The 18,576-nt window shown below is 29.4% G+C and overlaps 1 protein-coding gene across 14 annotated transcripts in view; it reads left to right on the top strand.

Moving 5' to 3' along the window:
* The window catches only part of LOC118451205 (uncharacterized), a 191,425-nt gene that overhangs the window by 53,682 nt on the left and 119,167 nt on the right, over window positions 1–18,576 (top strand). For 2 of the 14 annotated variants that reach the window (XR_014982483.1, XR_014982485.1), the window contains one exon: window positions 7,142–7,423. The exons of 1 other annotated variant lie outside the window; for it this stretch is intronic. The gene's annotated coding sequence lies outside the window, so the exon portion shown is untranslated. Of the gene's footprint in view, window positions 1–7,141; window positions 7,429–14,454; window positions 14,671–18,576 lie in introns of those variants that run through there. 11 more of the 14 variants (XR_004841049.2, XR_004841052.2, XR_014982492.1 and 8 more) reach the window with 10 other exon arrangements.

Below are 18,576 nucleotides of genomic sequence, written 5' to 3' on the forward strand. Positions count from 1 at the left end.
AAACCATTAAAATGTCAATTAATTAATAGAAGACGACATATGCAGTATTCAAAACAATAAATGTCGGTGAATTACGTTCGATAATGTATCAAAAAGCTTTAGAGTAATGCTGTTATAACGTTGAATAAAAGAAGTGAATTATTTAATTAGTCCGATAGGATAAAACGGATTGATATATAAATTTTGTCGATTTATATATGAAAGTAAGATAAAGAAAAAAATATTAATAACCGGATATTAACTTTAATATAAATAAATGTAGGAAGAAAAATCAATAAACGAAGAGAGCAAATAATGTTGAACAAATTTTCTTCTTCCTTTTATTTTTTTATTTTCTTTTTTTTTTTTTTTCTTCATTTACGATTTATTACTTTTCAACATGAATTTTATTCAAGCGAATTTATTTAATTACAATAAATGGACAAGGGATAAAAATATTTTGAATGGACATTGAAAACGTTGCATGAAAGTACAATTGATTAATATTTATTCAATGAGAAATTTAAATTCGACATTTTAATTTCCGCGAATGACTACTTTTGAAAGAATAAAAGGATTATAAATGAGATTGAAAAGAAATTTTGTTTTTTCTTTTTTTTTTCTGTATCTTAGTAAATTACCAATGGAATAAAATAAAAGAAAATGAAATAAATTAAACAGATATAAAAATTAATAAGAAAGAATAATAATACATATGACCCAATTATACATACACATTTAAATATATTTATATATATATATATATATGTATATGTTTAATGTTGAGTCGGTAATGTTGAGTCGGTAACAAATTCTATAAATTATTAGAGCAATTATTTTTAAAATAATAATAATATATAATGAATATATATATTTCGAATTTTCGTTAGAGATTTCTTCTTTGAGAAAAAAATGATATAATTTTTAATATATACGTATTAGAGATACGATAAAAGATAAAATCAAAAAACGTGATTAAACAATGGCTGATGCCAATTTCGTGGTTTGTTAGGATTGGACGAATGAACGAACCAACGAAAATGAAGCAACGAAAACGAAGCAACGAAAATGAAGCAACGAATGAACGAAAAAGAGAGAGATAGATATATAGATAGTTAGATAGAGATAGAGAGAGAGAGAGAGAGAGAGAGAGAGAGAGAATGTTACGAATAAAACGCGTGGAAAGTCTGGGACGTGAGCCCTCGGGCTATTTCGAAAGGCCGGAACGCGGAAGTTTCGAGAGTCGAAAAGCACTGCGCGAAAGCTCGAAGCTAGCTCCTTCGACCCTTTCCACCCTAAGCTCTGGCTTTATGGCTCGGCTGCCCGTTTTTGTCTCCGATTTCTTCCTGCCGAAAGCATCTCGAAGTTATGAAACCCCCGAGACAGAAGGATTCGGTATTCTTTCCGGCCGGTGATTCAATATCTTTCACGCTTTTCTTTCTTTCAAAGAGAAGCATGAGGAGGAGGAGAAGGAGGAGGAGGAGGAGGAGGAGGAGGAGGAGAAAGAAAGAGAGAGAGAAGGAAAAGGGGAAAAGAAGGAAAAGAAGTATGAATAGACGAATGGAAGGAAGAAAGGGAATAGAATTTTCCTTGCTCTGTTGAATCGTATTACGTGACCACCATTTTACTTGTATCCAATTTATTTTCACTCAATTTGGGGGTGAACGGAGAAACGATGCGAATGGGGAATTGGAAATTTATAGTAATGATTAATAATAGTATGGGTATGTATTATTTACAAGTTCCTTTTTATTTCCTTTTTCTTTTTCTCCTTTTTTCTTTTTTTTTTTTCTTTTTTTTTTTTTTTTTTTATTTATTTCAAGATAGATAGCAAACGCATATGAATGTACATACGTACTACGCACGTAGTTTGGAATGTATAATAATGAATTATTGAAAGTATGTTATTATCGAATGTATTATTATGAAAGAAAAGGTATATGTAAAAAAAAAAAAAGAAAACATTGTTCGTTTTTAGAGAAATGAATAAATCATTAGTTTTATGTGTATGTATGTATATGTAAGATCTCTCTCTCTCTCTCTCTCTCTCTCGCTCTCTCTCTCTCTTTCTCTTTCTTTCTCTTTTTATCTTTATTATTGTAACACAAAAGTCGATTCCGTTTGAAATCGATTCGTTGATATTAATAATAAGCCTAATTGATAAATCTGTTTGACGTAGGATGAAATATAACAAATCGGATATCGATCCTATTTGAGAATACTAATCGAAAATGGAATTATTCGAAAGTGTTCCCCATCAATTTTGGGAAATGGTTAAAGTTGAATACGTTGACAAGCTGACGATGATAGTTTTTTCGTATAAATTGGAAATGAAGTAGAGAAAGAGAGATAGGGAATGAGAGAAAGAGAATGAGAAAAATAGAGAGAGAGAGATAGAGAGAGAGAGAGAGAGAAAGAGAGTGAAAGAGACTTTTCGTGTTAGATGTTCGGACGTAAATATGATTTATCGTTGTTGCCTCTCACTGATCGATCGCGATGACGTGTTATTCTCACGAATTCTATTTCAAATGGATAGGTCGATAATCTCGCGAGAAAATATGACGAAAAAAAAAGTCAGACAAATTCGAAAAAGAGAAAGAGAAAAAGAAAAAGATAGAGAGAGAGAGAGAGAGAGAGAACGAACGAATGAGAAAGTATGAGAGATATGATTTATATGGCCAATGGATAATGAAAAATTTCTGAGATTATAAAAAACCAAAAAAAAAGAAAAAAAAACAAAAAGAACAAAGAAAAAAGCAAAAAAAGCAAAAAAAGAAAAGAGACGAAAGAAAAAAGAGAAAAATTGATCTTCCATGATTCTTAAGTTTTATAAGTAATATGAAGAAAAAAAAAAAAAAAAAAAAAAAAAAAGAAAAGAAAAAAAAAAGCAGATTAGGATAACGGAAAAGATCTTCTCTTCTCGATCTTCGAGAAAGGACTAAGAAACTTTCCTGACTCAGGCAAAAGCAATGTGCTCAAGTATGTCATTGGGTTAAATCGATGGGAACGATACAGAAAGAGAGAAAGAGATAGAGAGATAGATAGATAGAAAGAGAGACAGAGAAAGAGAGAAAGAGAGAGAGAGAGAGAGAGAGAGAGAGAGAGTAAAAGAGAAAGAGAGAGAAAATGAGAGATTGAGAGAAATGAGAGAATGAGAAGGATAGAAGTCTTCGGTCCTTTCTCTGTGTCACCAGGAAACGGGGGAAGTTCTTTCAAGCGAATTCAGGGTGGCTGGTGCGATTAAACTCTGCGAATCAGCAGCTCGTAGGATGGCAGTATGGCGTTTTGGATGTGTTTGCCCTACCGAAACCAAGTAAGAGAGAATAAGAGAGAGAGAGAGAGAGAGAGAGAGAGAGAGAGAGAGAGAGAGAAAGAGAAGGTAGAATCTTTACCGAGCTGATTACGGTGTCTTCCTCGTATCCTCCTTTCTCGATAGGATTAGAAATCTTAACCTCTATTGCGTGGAACATTAACTGACTCGCAAATTGATCCTTCGAAGCAATTTCTAAGGTCGAACTAGTAGCGTTACGTGCAGAACTCTGACAGAGAATAAACGATATAGTTCTTCGTCGTTAAACATTGTCTCCCTTTCCTTTTTCCTTTCCTTCCTTCCTTCCTTCCTACCTTCCTTCCTTTCTTTCTTTCTTTCTTTCTTTCTTTCTTTCTTTCTTTCTTTCTTTCTTTCTTTCTTTCTTTCTTTCTTTCTTTCTTTCTTCGCTCGTTTTCTAGACTAAAGCTAACGATAAGATAAAAATAAGATGCCTTATTATTTCTTGTGTTAGATATATTTGACAATTATTATTATTATTACTTTATTATTATTATTTTATTATTATTATTATTATTATTATTGTTATTGTTATTGTTAATTCTAACCACGTATTATACTTACTGATATTTTTTGTCTCTCTCTCTTTCTCTCTCGCTCTCTTCTTCTATCTTGTTTGCTTTCTCTCTTTCTTTTCTTTTCTTTTTTTTTTTTCTTTTTTTTTTGTGACTCTTGTCAACGCTAAAAGTATAAAAGAGAAAATTAATCCTTTTCCACGTTTGTCTTAACACTTGTATATATATATATATATATATATGTATATATTTTTTTTTTAAGTTTCTTCTCCTTCTTTTTATTCATTTAACTTTCTTTTTTGTTATTATTATTTAGTAAAAATATTCAAATAATCAGATATATATATCAGAATGATTCGCTCAGTCCTTTTGGAATAATAGAAAATCTCGATCGAGGTAAATGCAGAATAAGAAAATTTTGCGTGCTTATATTGTATTTCGTGAAATATTTATCTTTTTTTTTTTTTTTTTTTTTTTTCTTTATTTCGTCGAAGTGAGAACACAAAAATGACGATTGAAAAAAAAGTACGAAAAAAAGATTAGAGAAAGAGAGAGAGACAGAGACAGAGGGAAAGAGAGAGAGAGAGAGATAGAGACAGAGGGAAAGAGAGAGAGACAGAGAGAGAGAGAGGGAAAGAGAGAGAGAGAGAGAGAGAGGGAAAGGGAGGAAGAGAAAACGAAACGAGGGTGGACGCAAACGAAACGAAACGAGAACTAGAACGAGAACGAAGCAGCTCAGTGGTTGTGTCTACTGCAAAAAACATTCCCTGTTTTTGCACTTTTCCTCGGCTCGAGTGAGAAACGCTAATGCGTTTCCGGATCGTAAACTATGTTATTTGCAGAAGACGCATGTGTGACTCGATTACTCACGAATGTTGTCCTTCCTTCCACTCTTGTTACCCTTTTAAACACATTTTTTTTTCCTCTTTTGTTTATTATCATTATCAAAACTATTGCGTATATTTTATATTTGTATCTTATTTATTTATTATATATATATATATATAAAATTATATTAAATAAATTATATATATATATATATATATATATATATATATTATGTAAATTATAAATATATTTACACCTATCTAGATATATATATATATATATATATATATATATATATAGGTATATACATGTATATAAAATTATATAATTATATATATGATAAAGATAATGAAAGCATTTTCTTTCTATTTATTATTGATCAAGAATTTTTATAATAGGATTATAAATATTTTGATATTATTTATATATTTTATTATTATATTTGTTATGTCTTATTTGTTTACATATTTAGATTCGTTTTTTAATAAGGAAATATAGTTGAATTGTTTTCTCTCTCTCTCTCTCTCTCTCTCTCTCTCTCTCTCTCTTTCTTCTTTTTTGTTTTTTTAATTTGGTTGAATTTAACCGTCGTCGTCGAAAATAATAGAAAATAGAAAGGAGTATAAGATAAAGGTTGAAAATAATATTATAAAAATAAGAAAGAAAATACTCGAGAGACTAAGAAAGTAGAAATATCGAAGAACAAATCTTGAACTTTTTTCATATATATATATATATATAAGATACAAGTTCTTTCATATAGAGTTATTTTATCGGCAGGAAACACTGATAAACTACCGGGTGACGTTCGATAAGAAAACAATACAGTAAGAAAAGGTTTTTTCTTTTTTTCATTCGTGCGAAAAATAATCCACCGATATTACGACCTAGTTGAGTTCAATGATCGAATGCGATGTCTTTTCTATTTCTTTTCTATATTTCTTTTTTCTTTCCTTTTCTTTTATTTATTTTTTTTTTTTTAATTGGCACATATACATACACATACACACACACACACACACATATATATATAGGGTGAGCCACTTAACAGTAAAATATCTTGGTTATATTCCGATGACAGAAAAATATGTTCCAAGGAAGAATAAATTTGATTCGATGGGATTGTATATACCCTGTTATATCTATATACACAACATACTGTCCAGTATTCGATGATACATGTAAAGATGAAAATTTTTCCCCGAATATCATATTTTTCCAAAACCATGAGTGTTATCGACTTTTTTTTTTTTCCTTTATTTCTTTCTTTCTTTCTTTCTTTCTTTTCTTTTTTTTTTTTTTTTATTCTATACCAAGGTCATAAAGAAGATTGAGGCAAATTCGAAGGTATCGTAAATTTTTACGATGAAAAAAAGAAAAGATCATGTTCTGAGAAAGGATAAATTTCATTATATATCACTTTGTTCTAACTAATGTTTATAGACTGTATATACTGTCGATTATGCGATGACATATGGTTAGAACAAATATATTTCATATTTACGTCACATTTATTTATAACATTTCGAATTGCAATTTGATATTTTCTTTTCTTTTCTGTGTTTTCTTTTTCTTCTTTTTTTTTTTTTTCTTTTTTCTTTCTTTTGCTTTTTTTCCCGTATATTAAAATTACACAACAAATTAAGAGAAATTCAAGGAACATCCGTAATTTTTCCAAAATACTGACTTCACGAACTTATAAAAAAAGAAAAAAAAATACACATATATATATATATATATATAAAATTATTATTTTATTTACAGAATTATTAGATAAAAAATATATTACAATTTATAACAAGCAATATTATAAATAATAGACACTTATATACACGTAGATATATGTATGTATATTTACTATTATTATATATTCAATATGTGAAATGTGTTCATGGATAAAATTGATAAAACGTCAAGCATGATTTTAGTTTGTCTGTATAAGCGGATTAATATGAATATATACGAAGCGAAGTAAGGATATAAAAAGGATGACGTAAGAGATCGTACGAAGAAATCTTTTATCCGGTGTCAATGATCTTCTTCGAGATTTTTATCATTCATATATTATACACGATGATACATATGTATGTACATTGACACTCGATAAAAGATTTCTTTCATACTTTCCTGACATTCAAAAGATTTCTATTTCTTATCCGCTAGTATTTTCTCACAATCCTTCTTGTCTCTTTTAACACTGATACATGTTCCCTTTACGATCACGATCTCGTTATATCATGCCACCGTCTATAATATAATAGATATATTTATATCAAATGCAATGTTTTAAGAATGATCATAAACTTTTGATTAAAATTTAATAATCTTATATATATTTATATAAATATTTCGGGGTGAGAGAGAGGAGAAAGAGATGGGATCGATATACGATTATTATACTTTAATATATATATATATATATACATATATATATATATATATATATATATATATATATATATATAAATTGTTAAGTAAACAAAATTTACAGGTTTACGATGGTATGACGTTGCTCATGGAATGTACCTATTGAAATTTCGTTTGGAATAGCATCAGTTAAGGATGACATCGTGAAGAAGAAGACGAAGACGAAGATGAAAAAGAAGAGGAAGAGGAGGAGAAGGAGGAGGAGGAGGAGGAGGAGAAATGGTGGAAACGAGTAGGTGAGACTCAAAAATATAATCCTCTTTCGAAAAAAAGAACGACGAATGCACGACGCCTATGACTTTCCCCTAATGCATTTACCTTTGATACAAATGCTACGAACATACGTGTAAATACATAAATATCATACATAATATAAATAAGTGTGTGTGTATGTATATATATATGTATATATACATGTATGCATATTATATGTATATAATATATACACATATATTTATATATATATATATATATATATATATATATATATGATATATATATATATATATATATATCATCTATACTACTTGTCAATATAGGACAAGTTGGTAGCAACGTAGTCGACAAAGTTCGAATTTACTCTGTACACATTGAGAATTCAGTTACCGCGCGTGAAAAGTGTAAATGTTTGCTTAATAGATTGGTCAAACGTCTCGAAAACCCTGATCCTTTGAGAAAGTACTCGTACACACTCACCGCGTTAAATATTAAACAAGCATGTAATCCAACATGAATTTATATTTTAACGAATGCGAATGCGAATGCAAGAATGTCGATATAGTTACGTAATGATAATGATATTAATGATAATAATAATATTAATAATATTAATAATAATAATAATAATAGATAATACCAATATCATTATCATAATTAGTCATTATCATAATTATTTATGTAGTTGCATTATATAGTATCATTTTGAATGATATCTTATCGATTATATTCATCTAAATAACAATCCTCATTATGATTTCAAAGATTTCAATCAATATTATATGCTCGTTAATATAGAATACGGAGTAGATTTTTTTTCAAAAGCATATTCTTTTTCGCGTGTATCAATCGATCAGAATAAAACAGTGAAATAATTAGAAGAATATCGTGCAAGAAGAAGAGAAAAAAAAAATAAAAAAAGAAAAACAAGAAAGAAAAAAAAAGAAGAGAGAGAGAGAGAGAGAGAGAGAGAGAGAAAAGAGCAAAACAAAAAGGCAGAGGAAAAAATCGATGTTTGAGTTGTTAAAATTGATGAAATTTATCCGATTAAACTAAATGGCTAAAGCACATTCCGCGAGGTTTGGCTTTGATTGGAAACACTACTACAAGGCTAAAGACACCTTCTAAACGTTTCATCGTACCTCATGTATGCACGATAAATGTGCTATACTCAAACGAAAGGTAAAGAGATTGGATTTAAACGAGGTAACTTTCTTTCAATAAGCTCACTCACTCTCTCTCTTTCTCTCTCTCTCTCTCTCTCCTTAGCGGCCATTAAAAGACTCTTAGAGCATGCAAAAGCACTATCGAGTTAGTTTTCTACCGGGTAGCAGTTTTATCGAGACGCTTCTCTCTCTCTCTCTCTCTCTTTCTTTCTGTGTTTCTTTTTCTTTATCTGTCTTTCTATCTCTATCTTTCTCTCTCTCTATCTTTCTCTCTCTCTCTCTCTCTCTCTCTCTCTCTCTCTCTCTCTCTCTCTCTCTCTATCTTCGCTTTCTCCTTTCTCGGTTCATCTATCTAACTCGAGAGGAGGAAGTTGCAATCTCGTTTCGAGCATGCTTATCGATTCCGTATTCGGGTATATAATCAAACGTGAACCAAAAGGAACGTTTGCTCTGTCGATTAAATGTCTCTCACATGTAAACCCAATTTCTTCATTTTACGTCTGTACGATCGTGGTTTTTAGGAATGGGATGAAGAGAGGAAAGGAGGCAGGGAGGTAATAGTGGTTGGGGTGTGGGTGGGTGAGTGGGGAAGAAAAAACAAAGAAAAAAGAAGTATAACATAAAAGGTGTAAATTGAAATCGCGTAAAAGTGTATAAAGTGCGTGTAAAACAAAAAAAAAAAAGAAAAAAAAAAGAACAAAAAAAAGAGAAAAAGAAAAAGAAAATAAAGGGTGTTTTGGGGAGAATTAGAAGACACAGTGCGTACGAAATCAATGAAAAGAATGGTCCCATATGTGAAAACCCGATAAACGAACAATACTTAAGTTATTGTTTGTCAAACGAAACAAGCTGAAAATGATTGAATAAAAGTCTGGTATAGGAAAGCCGTATAAAACTGTGTAAAAAAAAAAAAAAAAGAAAAAAAACAGAAAGGCTGGAGGGAGGGTGGCGGGGCGGGGGAATAGGTATAGAACAGATACAATATGGAAAAAAAATAGAAGAATGGTTCCAGATGTGAAAACCCGATATACGAATAATAACTTATAGATGTTTTTGTTTTTTTTTTGTTTTCTTTTTTTATCCTTTTTGTTTTTTTTTTGTCTTCATTTTCTTCAAATAAAACACACAAGAGATAGTCATCGAATAAAACATTATTCAATCTGATACTATAATTGTAAGTACAAAAGGAATAATTTATGATTTATGAATTAATCACATTGTACTAATCATATTTATATAAGTACATATATATATATATACACGTATTATAGATATTATATCATATATATGTATGTGTGTGTGTGTGTGTGAGTGTATGGGTGTATGTATGTATATGTATATTTAAGTATTTAAAATGAATATGAGGAGGCGAATATTAACAAGTTTAGCTTGAAACATAAAGTTAAATTTACTGTGCCTTAATGTTTAGTAATTTAACAACTCACGATTACCGTAACATACTCGATTCAAGTTCGACGCTGTTCCAGCATTCAGGAATCGTGGACTCGAAAGTACTCGGAACTTTGAGAACCGTAAAAGTAATAGAAATGAATAGAGAGAGAGAGAAAAAGAGCGATTAGGACGGAGTAATAATTAGGCGGATATAAACGTATCAAGGAATTTCGGGAAATGATTTATTTTCTAACGAACGTTAAATTAATTATGATAATCTAATAATCTCAATTATTACCATACAACGTGATTGTTCTTTTCTTTTCCTTTTTTTTTTTTTGCTTTTTTATTTTATTTTACGTTATTTTCTCTTTCTTTCGCAAAAAATTAATCATTAGTTTATATATAAATTTATATGACTGATATGTAGGATGAATCAAATGTATATATTTATGATTAAATCTTTTTAATAATAAAAAAAATTTTTTTTCTTTCTTTTTTTTTTTTTTTTTTTTTTTTTTGTAATTCTTAAAATCACATTAAATAGAAAGTCTGAAAAGTTTCGAAAACGTGTAATTGATATTTAAAATCTCAATCAAAGAACGTTTTGGCCCTGCTGAAAACTTTTCTATCATTTTGAGATTATATATATATAAACTTTAAAAAATATCATTTGAAAAAAGAAACAAAGGCAATACACATATAGAGGAATATAGCATAGGAAAATATAAAATTCGTATCGTTCGTTTATTCATACATGGAATAACATCGACGATATTTGCCGATTCAACGAAGTGAGTTATTCCTGTAACATAATCCACAAATTGTGATTCACTTCAAATAAAATAGAATTATCAGCTGAGTTTATGGTGAAACATCAATTTTCAACTTTGTCCGTTCGCTAGTTCGTTTTTATTCCCCTTACGATGTACTTCAATGAACTTCAATAAAAACTTCATTAAATTTCGTTCAAGGATTCACGTATAACGTTTCTTTTTTGCTTCTTTTCTCTTTTTTCTCATCCCTTTGTTCTTCTTTTTTTTTTTCTCTTGTTAGTCTCTCCCCCTCCACCGCCACTTTTTCGCCCGCTCGTTCTTTTTTCTTTTTTTTTCTTTTTTTTTTTTTCATGTAAACGCAGGAATATATATATATATAATTATTTCTCAAGACGCTAATTAAAAAGTCTCGATTTATTCGAATTTTAGGATTGCGAATGAAAAAGTTTTCACCACGGATATGTCGACATTTCGATTCGATTCGATTCGATTCGATTCGGTTCGATTCAATTCGAAATGATTTTTCAATTCTGCGAGCGAAGAAAGTTCCTTTTTTATTTATTTATTTCGTTTTTTATTCTTTATTTTTTATTTTTTTTTTGTCCTTTTCCTTCATCTCAAGTAAACACGGGGAAAGGGGATGGACAAGCCTCGTGAGAAAGATAAAAAGAGAGAGAGAGAGAGAGAGAGAGAGTGAGAGAGGGAAAATTGAAAAATTATAAATGCGACGAAGGGATATGAAATAAATAAAGAAATAAATTAATACGTAAACGAATAAACGAATATAAAAAAGGATAGGAAAGAAATTTTGAATAGAGTACAAAAGCAAAAAGGAAAAAAGAAAGTAAGGAAAGTAAGGAAGGAAGAAAGATAGAAAGAAAGAAAAGATGAGAAAAAGAAAGGGATCTTTAGTTTGCGAAAGTTCATGAAAGAAAGTAAATATTTCTTTCTCATTGCAAAAACACGAATGATGTATTTCATTTCGCTAAAGGGCATTTCGAAAGTACACGGTCAAGGGATCTTCTTTAAGATGATTCGCTATAACGTACTTACTAGGCATATCCACTGTCTATCTTGTAAAAATAAAACGTACATTTTTATTTCCCTTTTCTTTTTTCCCCTTTCCATTTTTCTTTTTCCCCTCATAAACTTTCCTCAACTCCCACTCCAACCCCCCCCCCCCACCCAACCCCTTCTTTATCTTTGCCCAACTTTGATGTATTATACGTTCATATCCTCTGGACATTAAAAACAAAAAAAAGGGGCTGGAGGAAAAACAAAAAAAGAAAATGGAGAAATAAAACTTCCGTTACGGAACTTTATTTTATATTAAGAAAAAAAAAAAAAAGAAAAAAAAAAAAACGAAAAAAAGAAGAATAGAAAGAAAAGGGAGAAAGAAAAAGAAATTTCTAACAAGGAAACAACAATCGACTTGATCAATCGACTAAAATAATTCACGAACGATTTGAACTTTCGTTAAACTTGATACTCAAACTCTATGACCCAGGGCGAAGAAAACGAAGAAGAAGAAAAAGAAGACGACGACGAGCAACGACGACGATGAAGAAGAAGAAGAAGAAGAAGAAGAAGAAGAAGAAGAAGAAGAAGAAGAAGAAGAAGAAGATACAAGAAACACAAAAGTTCCTTCTTGCAACTCTCTTGGTAACGTAAGTAGCTAAGATTGGTATTAGAAAATCAAGAAATTTGGAAAGTTTGTCTCATGGATCGGAAGTAGAGATCATTGCTTTGGACTTGGACGATCAGGATCAGTTTCTACGATGAGGTAAAGATAGTTCTATACTCTTGAAGATATTCTAGGAACATTTAGTGGCTTAGCGGGGGTCATACGTCTTACATATATTCGACGCACGTAAACCACCCTGTGAAACAAGTAGAAGCCGAAGAAGAGTGAGAGGTTGTTTGAAGATAGTGTATCTATTTATTTCTATCTCTCTCTCTCTCTCTTTCTCTCTATCTATCTATCTATCTATCTATCTATCTGTCTATCTATCTATCTATCTATCTATCTATCTATCTCCCTTTCTCATGAACAAGAAGGAAGGGAACAGCATTCCGCGAGAGACAACGAAGGCTCTTTGTTTCGTTAATCTCACCCCGTGGCTTGTAGATAAAGCCAGCTTCGCTAGTTTCTAAACTACTATGTTGCTTGGGGCTGTTATGTCAAACTGTAGCGACAATAGGGAGAAAGAGAGAGAGAGAGAGAGAGAGAGAGAGAGAGAGGTAGAGTGAGAGAGAAAGATGAAGTCACTATATACGTTCGTACGTACCTGGGCAAACGTGTAGATACATATAAGCCTAGAGCTGTTGTTACGCCCCTGGCGATCCATTCAAACTTCTTGCCCAATGGGCTAGCTCGCACCAATCATTAGTATATACCTTTATATGTAAACTCCTTCTCTGTACATCTATCTATCTCTGTCTCGTTCGTTCCTTCACTCATTCATTCTCTCTCTTTCTCTCTCTCTCTCTCTCTCTCTCTCTCTCTCTCTTTCTCTCTCTCTGTATTTCTGTCTCGCTTTATCAAATTTTCTCATGTTACGATGTCCTCGTTCGAAAAGAGGATGGTATTAGTTACACTTAACCCTTAACACTTTATCTTGTATATATTACTCGAAGGGTTGCGTAATCGCACTTAAGAGAGTTCAATTTAATTAATTTAATCAAGATTAGAATAATAAATTCTTTTCTTTAACATTTTCCCCTTTATTCTTATTCCTATATTTTTAATTGGTACTTTTATTTTCTACGATATAAGAATGTAATATATCTTTTCTTTTTCTTCTTCTTCTTCTTCTTCTTCTTTTTATTCTTGTTTTTCTTTTTTTCCTTTTTTTCTTTTCTTTTTCTTTTTTCTTTTCGCGCGCTCGTTCGACAACAATAAAAATCCAATTAGATATATCGAATTGATCGATATCGATAATGTCGGAATTTCTTTTTTGGTGATATTCTTCTTTTTTCCTTTTTGTTTTTTTCTTTTCTTTTTTCTTTTTTTTTTCCACGTTTTCTCATCATTCCTCGATCGATTTAATACAATTTTTGTATATATTGTTTTAATATTAGTTTATGTATTAGTTTAGTGTATATATTGTTTAATATAAGTTTTTGTATATATTTGTTTTAATACTTTTTTTTCTAATTGATCCTTTCGACATATATCAAAAGGCGATTATAGTCATTCGACAAAAATTCTATTTGAATTAAAAAAAAAATGTTAAACTTCTATATAAAAAAAGAAAAAAAAAATAAATGAACGTAGAAGAATTAGATTTTGAATTTATAATATTAATAAGAAATCAATAATGTACATATTACGAAAGATTATGACACTTCAGACGTTTTGTAAATACGCACGTGTAGAGATAAACGCGCGCGCTTATCAGACGTATCCTTTGTCCAGTAGATGAATGGAGAATGAAAAAAAAAAAAAAAAGAAAGAAAGGAAGAAAGAAAGAAAGAAAGAAAAACAAGTAACACGCATAACATACACACGTGTATATACGTATAAAAAAGAAGAAGTAAAAATATCCTCACGTATGCACATAACTATGCATTATATATATATATGCTCCAATCATACATTTGTATATATACGTATACAGAGCCATATTTAATCAAACATCGATATCTTATCAGAAAGCTTTGATTAAATTATTGTAATAAAAAGAATAATAACTGAATAGAAAACGTACGTGCGTATAAACATATACGTAGTCTATGTATGTGTGTGAGTGTATGTATATATATATATATATATATATATATATATATTATATATGAACACGTTAAATCGGGATTCATTTTTGTAGGATAGCTTCGATGACAAAGGCGAACCACGGGGATGTACACATAGAAGGTTTTGCTGTAACAGCGGCATAGAAATCCTCAATTTCACGGTTCAGTTATTGAGGAGTGGTGAACACTTCTCCTATACGTGAAAGCTTACATTCAAAAAAACTGATGTTGAAAAACTCTGCGCCGTTCTTCTTTCTACCGTTTGGTTATTATCATTAAGAGCCCAGTAGGTAAACCTCTTTTCATATATCCATTCCGATGTACAAAAGATGAATTGTTTTCATTCGAATACCAGCTATCAGAATATTTTTGTTTTTTCTTTTTTTTTTTTTTTTTTGTTCTCTCTTTCTTTCTCTTTTTCCCTTCGTTATTTTTCTTTTTATTTTTATTTTTATTTACTTTTTCTTTTTTAATTTTTCAATTTTTATCCACTGTTGATGTCGTTGAAAGCGTTCGTCGATTTTTTTCCCTCTTTATTTTCAAGCTTAAAATCATTATTATTATTATTATTATTATTATTATTATTATTATTATTATTATTATTATTATTATTATTATTATTATTATTATTCTTTTTTTGTTTTTATTTTTGTATTTTTTTTGGTTATAATTAAGACATCGATTTTATTATATAGTAGAGAGACTAATTGAAATAGAATGAAGGATAAAGGGATATTTTTTTGAATGGTTTATACATTCTTTAATCATGGTATTTCGTACAATTTTACATAAATGACAGCAAAGGTTTTTACGTAAATTATCAACTAAGTATTTTATGTTATTACACAGTCCTTTTGGTAGATATCTACGTCGTTGGAATATACGAATCGGGATTAATAAAATATGCAGAGGTTCAGAAAGTGCCGTAGAAATAATACACGATGTTTTGTTATCGCTCGAACGACGTTCCGTGCTTTTGTTCTTGAAGGAAAGAACAAATAAAAAGGAAAAAAAAATACAAAGAATTCAAAGGCGGATAAAAGATGAAAGATTTAACTCAGATATATCGATAAGACAAAGAGAAAGATACATATATATATATATATATACTGAGAGAGAGAGAGAGAGGAAAATAAACAACATATATTTTCTTTTATCATTTTAAGACGGATAAATTTAAAAAGTACGATGGGATGAGATTGTATAAATTCATTGCATTTTTTTTTTTTTTTTTTTTTTAGAAAGAAAAAAGAAAAATATATAAGAAAGTAGAATATCTCGAAAATGATGGAGATGACAAACTATTCTAGGGAATTAAACAAACAAGTTTATTTAATTTCTTAGATCGTATTTAATATTTAATTTGAAATATTTTTGTTTTATTTGAAATAAAATGATTTTGTATTAATTATGCTTTAGTTGAAAGAAAAATCAACGAATATTATAAGTATACCAATTAGAAACGAAATAGAAGAATATGTTTAACAGAGAAATAAGATGATTATTGTTTTAATAGAGAATGAGAAAAAAAGAGAAGAAAAAAGGATAGGAGAGAGAGAGAGAGAGAGAGTAACTCTCGAATCTCGAGTAGATTCGATATTTTATCGTGAGGATATAATTGCGGTCTCATATTCCATAGCGTTTATCCGATAACACGATAATTACGACGTCGACTCCATTCGAATAGTAAGCAATTATTAAACACCGTTATTAAATCGTTTCGTTCTAGTCGAATAGCATTGTAAATCGAGATGAAAAATGGTAATAAATACTATTTCATTAGCCGGAGGTGATCTAATTATCGATCGAACGAGGCGTGAAATAATTGGACGATCGTTAACGACCGAATTACGAATTTCTCGTTTCACATGCGATTAACGTCGTAATCCATTTATTTCACATTTTCTTTTTCCTTTCTTTTTTCTTTTTTTCTTTTTTTTTTTTTTTTTGTACTTATTAATCTTTTCTTTTTCTTTATTTTCATTTTTTATTCTTCTTCTTCTTCTTCCTTTCCTTTTAATTCTTCTTTTTAATTCTTCAATTTTTCCAAATTGCCAATGAACAATTTTCTGGAAATTTATTTTCTCGAAAAACTTTTTCTTCCCCTACGATAAAGACATCGTAATAACATCGCCCCTAATTAAATATCTTTAATAACGTATCACAATTTTCAATGAAAATTTTATACGATCATTTATATATATATATATATTATATAAGGAAAAGATTTCAAATTTGTTTTTGACATTAAATTTATTTTGAAATATTTTTACATTAAATTGATTACGTTCTTTGACTATATATAAATATATATATATACATTTATATTTCATAAATATTTTCAAATATTTTTATTTATAAATATTGTTAACTCTTTTTCTCTCTCTCTTTCTCTTTCTCTCTCTTTCTCTCTTTTTCATTCTGAAAAATAATTAATAAGATACTAATATCGTCCTTGTGAGATAATTTTTGTTTGTTCTTGGATAAAGTTGAAAGCTCCTAACTCCGCCGGTTATATCCTTTTCTTCTCCCTTTTCGAAGGGCCATTCTTCATGAAAATGAAAAGCAGTTCCCGATAAAGTGTTAGAATGAAAGAGGAGCAAAACAGAAGGAAATAGAAGGGAGAAAAGGGAAAGAAATCATGAGGAAGGATCTCTTTATAATCTCTAGGAAATTCTGTCGAGGGAAAGGATGAATTTTGCACGATTAATCAAGGAACGTTAAGGGGCTAAGAAATACCTAAAGGAAAAGGTATATCTCGTAGAATGTTATCCTTGAAAAAGAACAAAGTATAAAGAATACAATCCATTTGATTGCAAAACGTTACGTTCAAAATGATTTAAATTATTTCAAGATTCGTTAGAAGGAACGATTTATTTTAAATCGAAGTTACAATATCCAGTTGTTACATCCTACCCATCGTATCTTTAACGAGATATAACGATCAGACTGATTTTACATTAATTAATTCTTTAATGATAAAATATCATTTTGAAAGTGTCCATCTGTTCGGATAATTAAAATCAAACGATGACGAGTATACTCGTACAAAATCCAAAGTAAATAGACTCTTTTTTATTGGTAATTTCCATTAATTGAGAATAAAATGACAAATAGTACGAGTTAAATTATTTGAAAAACTAATAATTTTATCATACATAAATTCGTTAATGCAGCGAACGTTATTAATTAATACGGTTTTTTTCGGTTCTTACTTTTTTCTTTTTTTTTTCCTTTTATTTTTTTTTCCCCTGAATTTGCATTTAAATGAAACAGAAAAAATAGCTTATGATATTTTTGAAAATAGGAGTGCCACGGAAGCGCCGTGGAAATAATTTAAACTTAAAGAAAGTGACAATTATCACAAGAAATTATTTCAATTTTGTGCGATTGTTAATATTCAATAATATTCAAATATAATAATATGCGATCATTTAATCATAAAGAGTTCGTCAATTAAACGTAGCTAAAGGGATAATAATAATCTCTCGTTGTAAGATTTTCATTTTGAAATTGTTTTTAAAATCGTAATTGAATGCGCACGCTCATATCTAAGAAAATTTCTGGGAAAATTATTGGAGAAGAGCGATCGATAATTAATCGTTAAAAAAAAAAAAAAAAAAAAAAGAAAGATAAGAAAATAGAAATAAAAATGTCGAAAATAATACGAAGGTTTGACAATTGAAAAGAAAAATCTATTTTTTTGGAAATAATTTTGAAAATAATACGTGTGTATACGTATATATATATATATATATATATATATATATATATATATATATATATATATATATGCAATGATGTAGCTTGATAATAATTTGACTTTCGAATCTGGCAGATTTTGATCGCGAAACATGTTCATAGTATATATATATATATATATATATATATATATATAAACATGTATATATATATGAAATACTGATTTGTCGATTATCAGGAAAATGAAATTATGACTGGGTAGCTCATAATGCTAATTAGAATAACGAAGTAATAATGATAGAAATTACAACGGAGTAAAGTCATAGGGCGATTTAGCGTTAACTTGATAAATACTCATAGCAATTGTATACGAATTCTCTTCAAACTTTCAATACATATTACATACACATACACACACACACATATATATATATATATAATATTGAACGAATATATGTAAGTGTATTGAACGTATGTATCTACAATAGTTCTGA

Source organism: Vespa mandarinia, chromosome 8, assembly GCF_050613455.1.
Source record: "Vespa mandarinia isolate Hongniang chromosome 8, ASM5061345v1, whole genome shotgun sequence".
In the NCBI taxonomy this organism is placed as follows: Eukaryota; Metazoa; Arthropoda; class Insecta; order Hymenoptera; family Vespidae; genus Vespa; species Vespa mandarinia.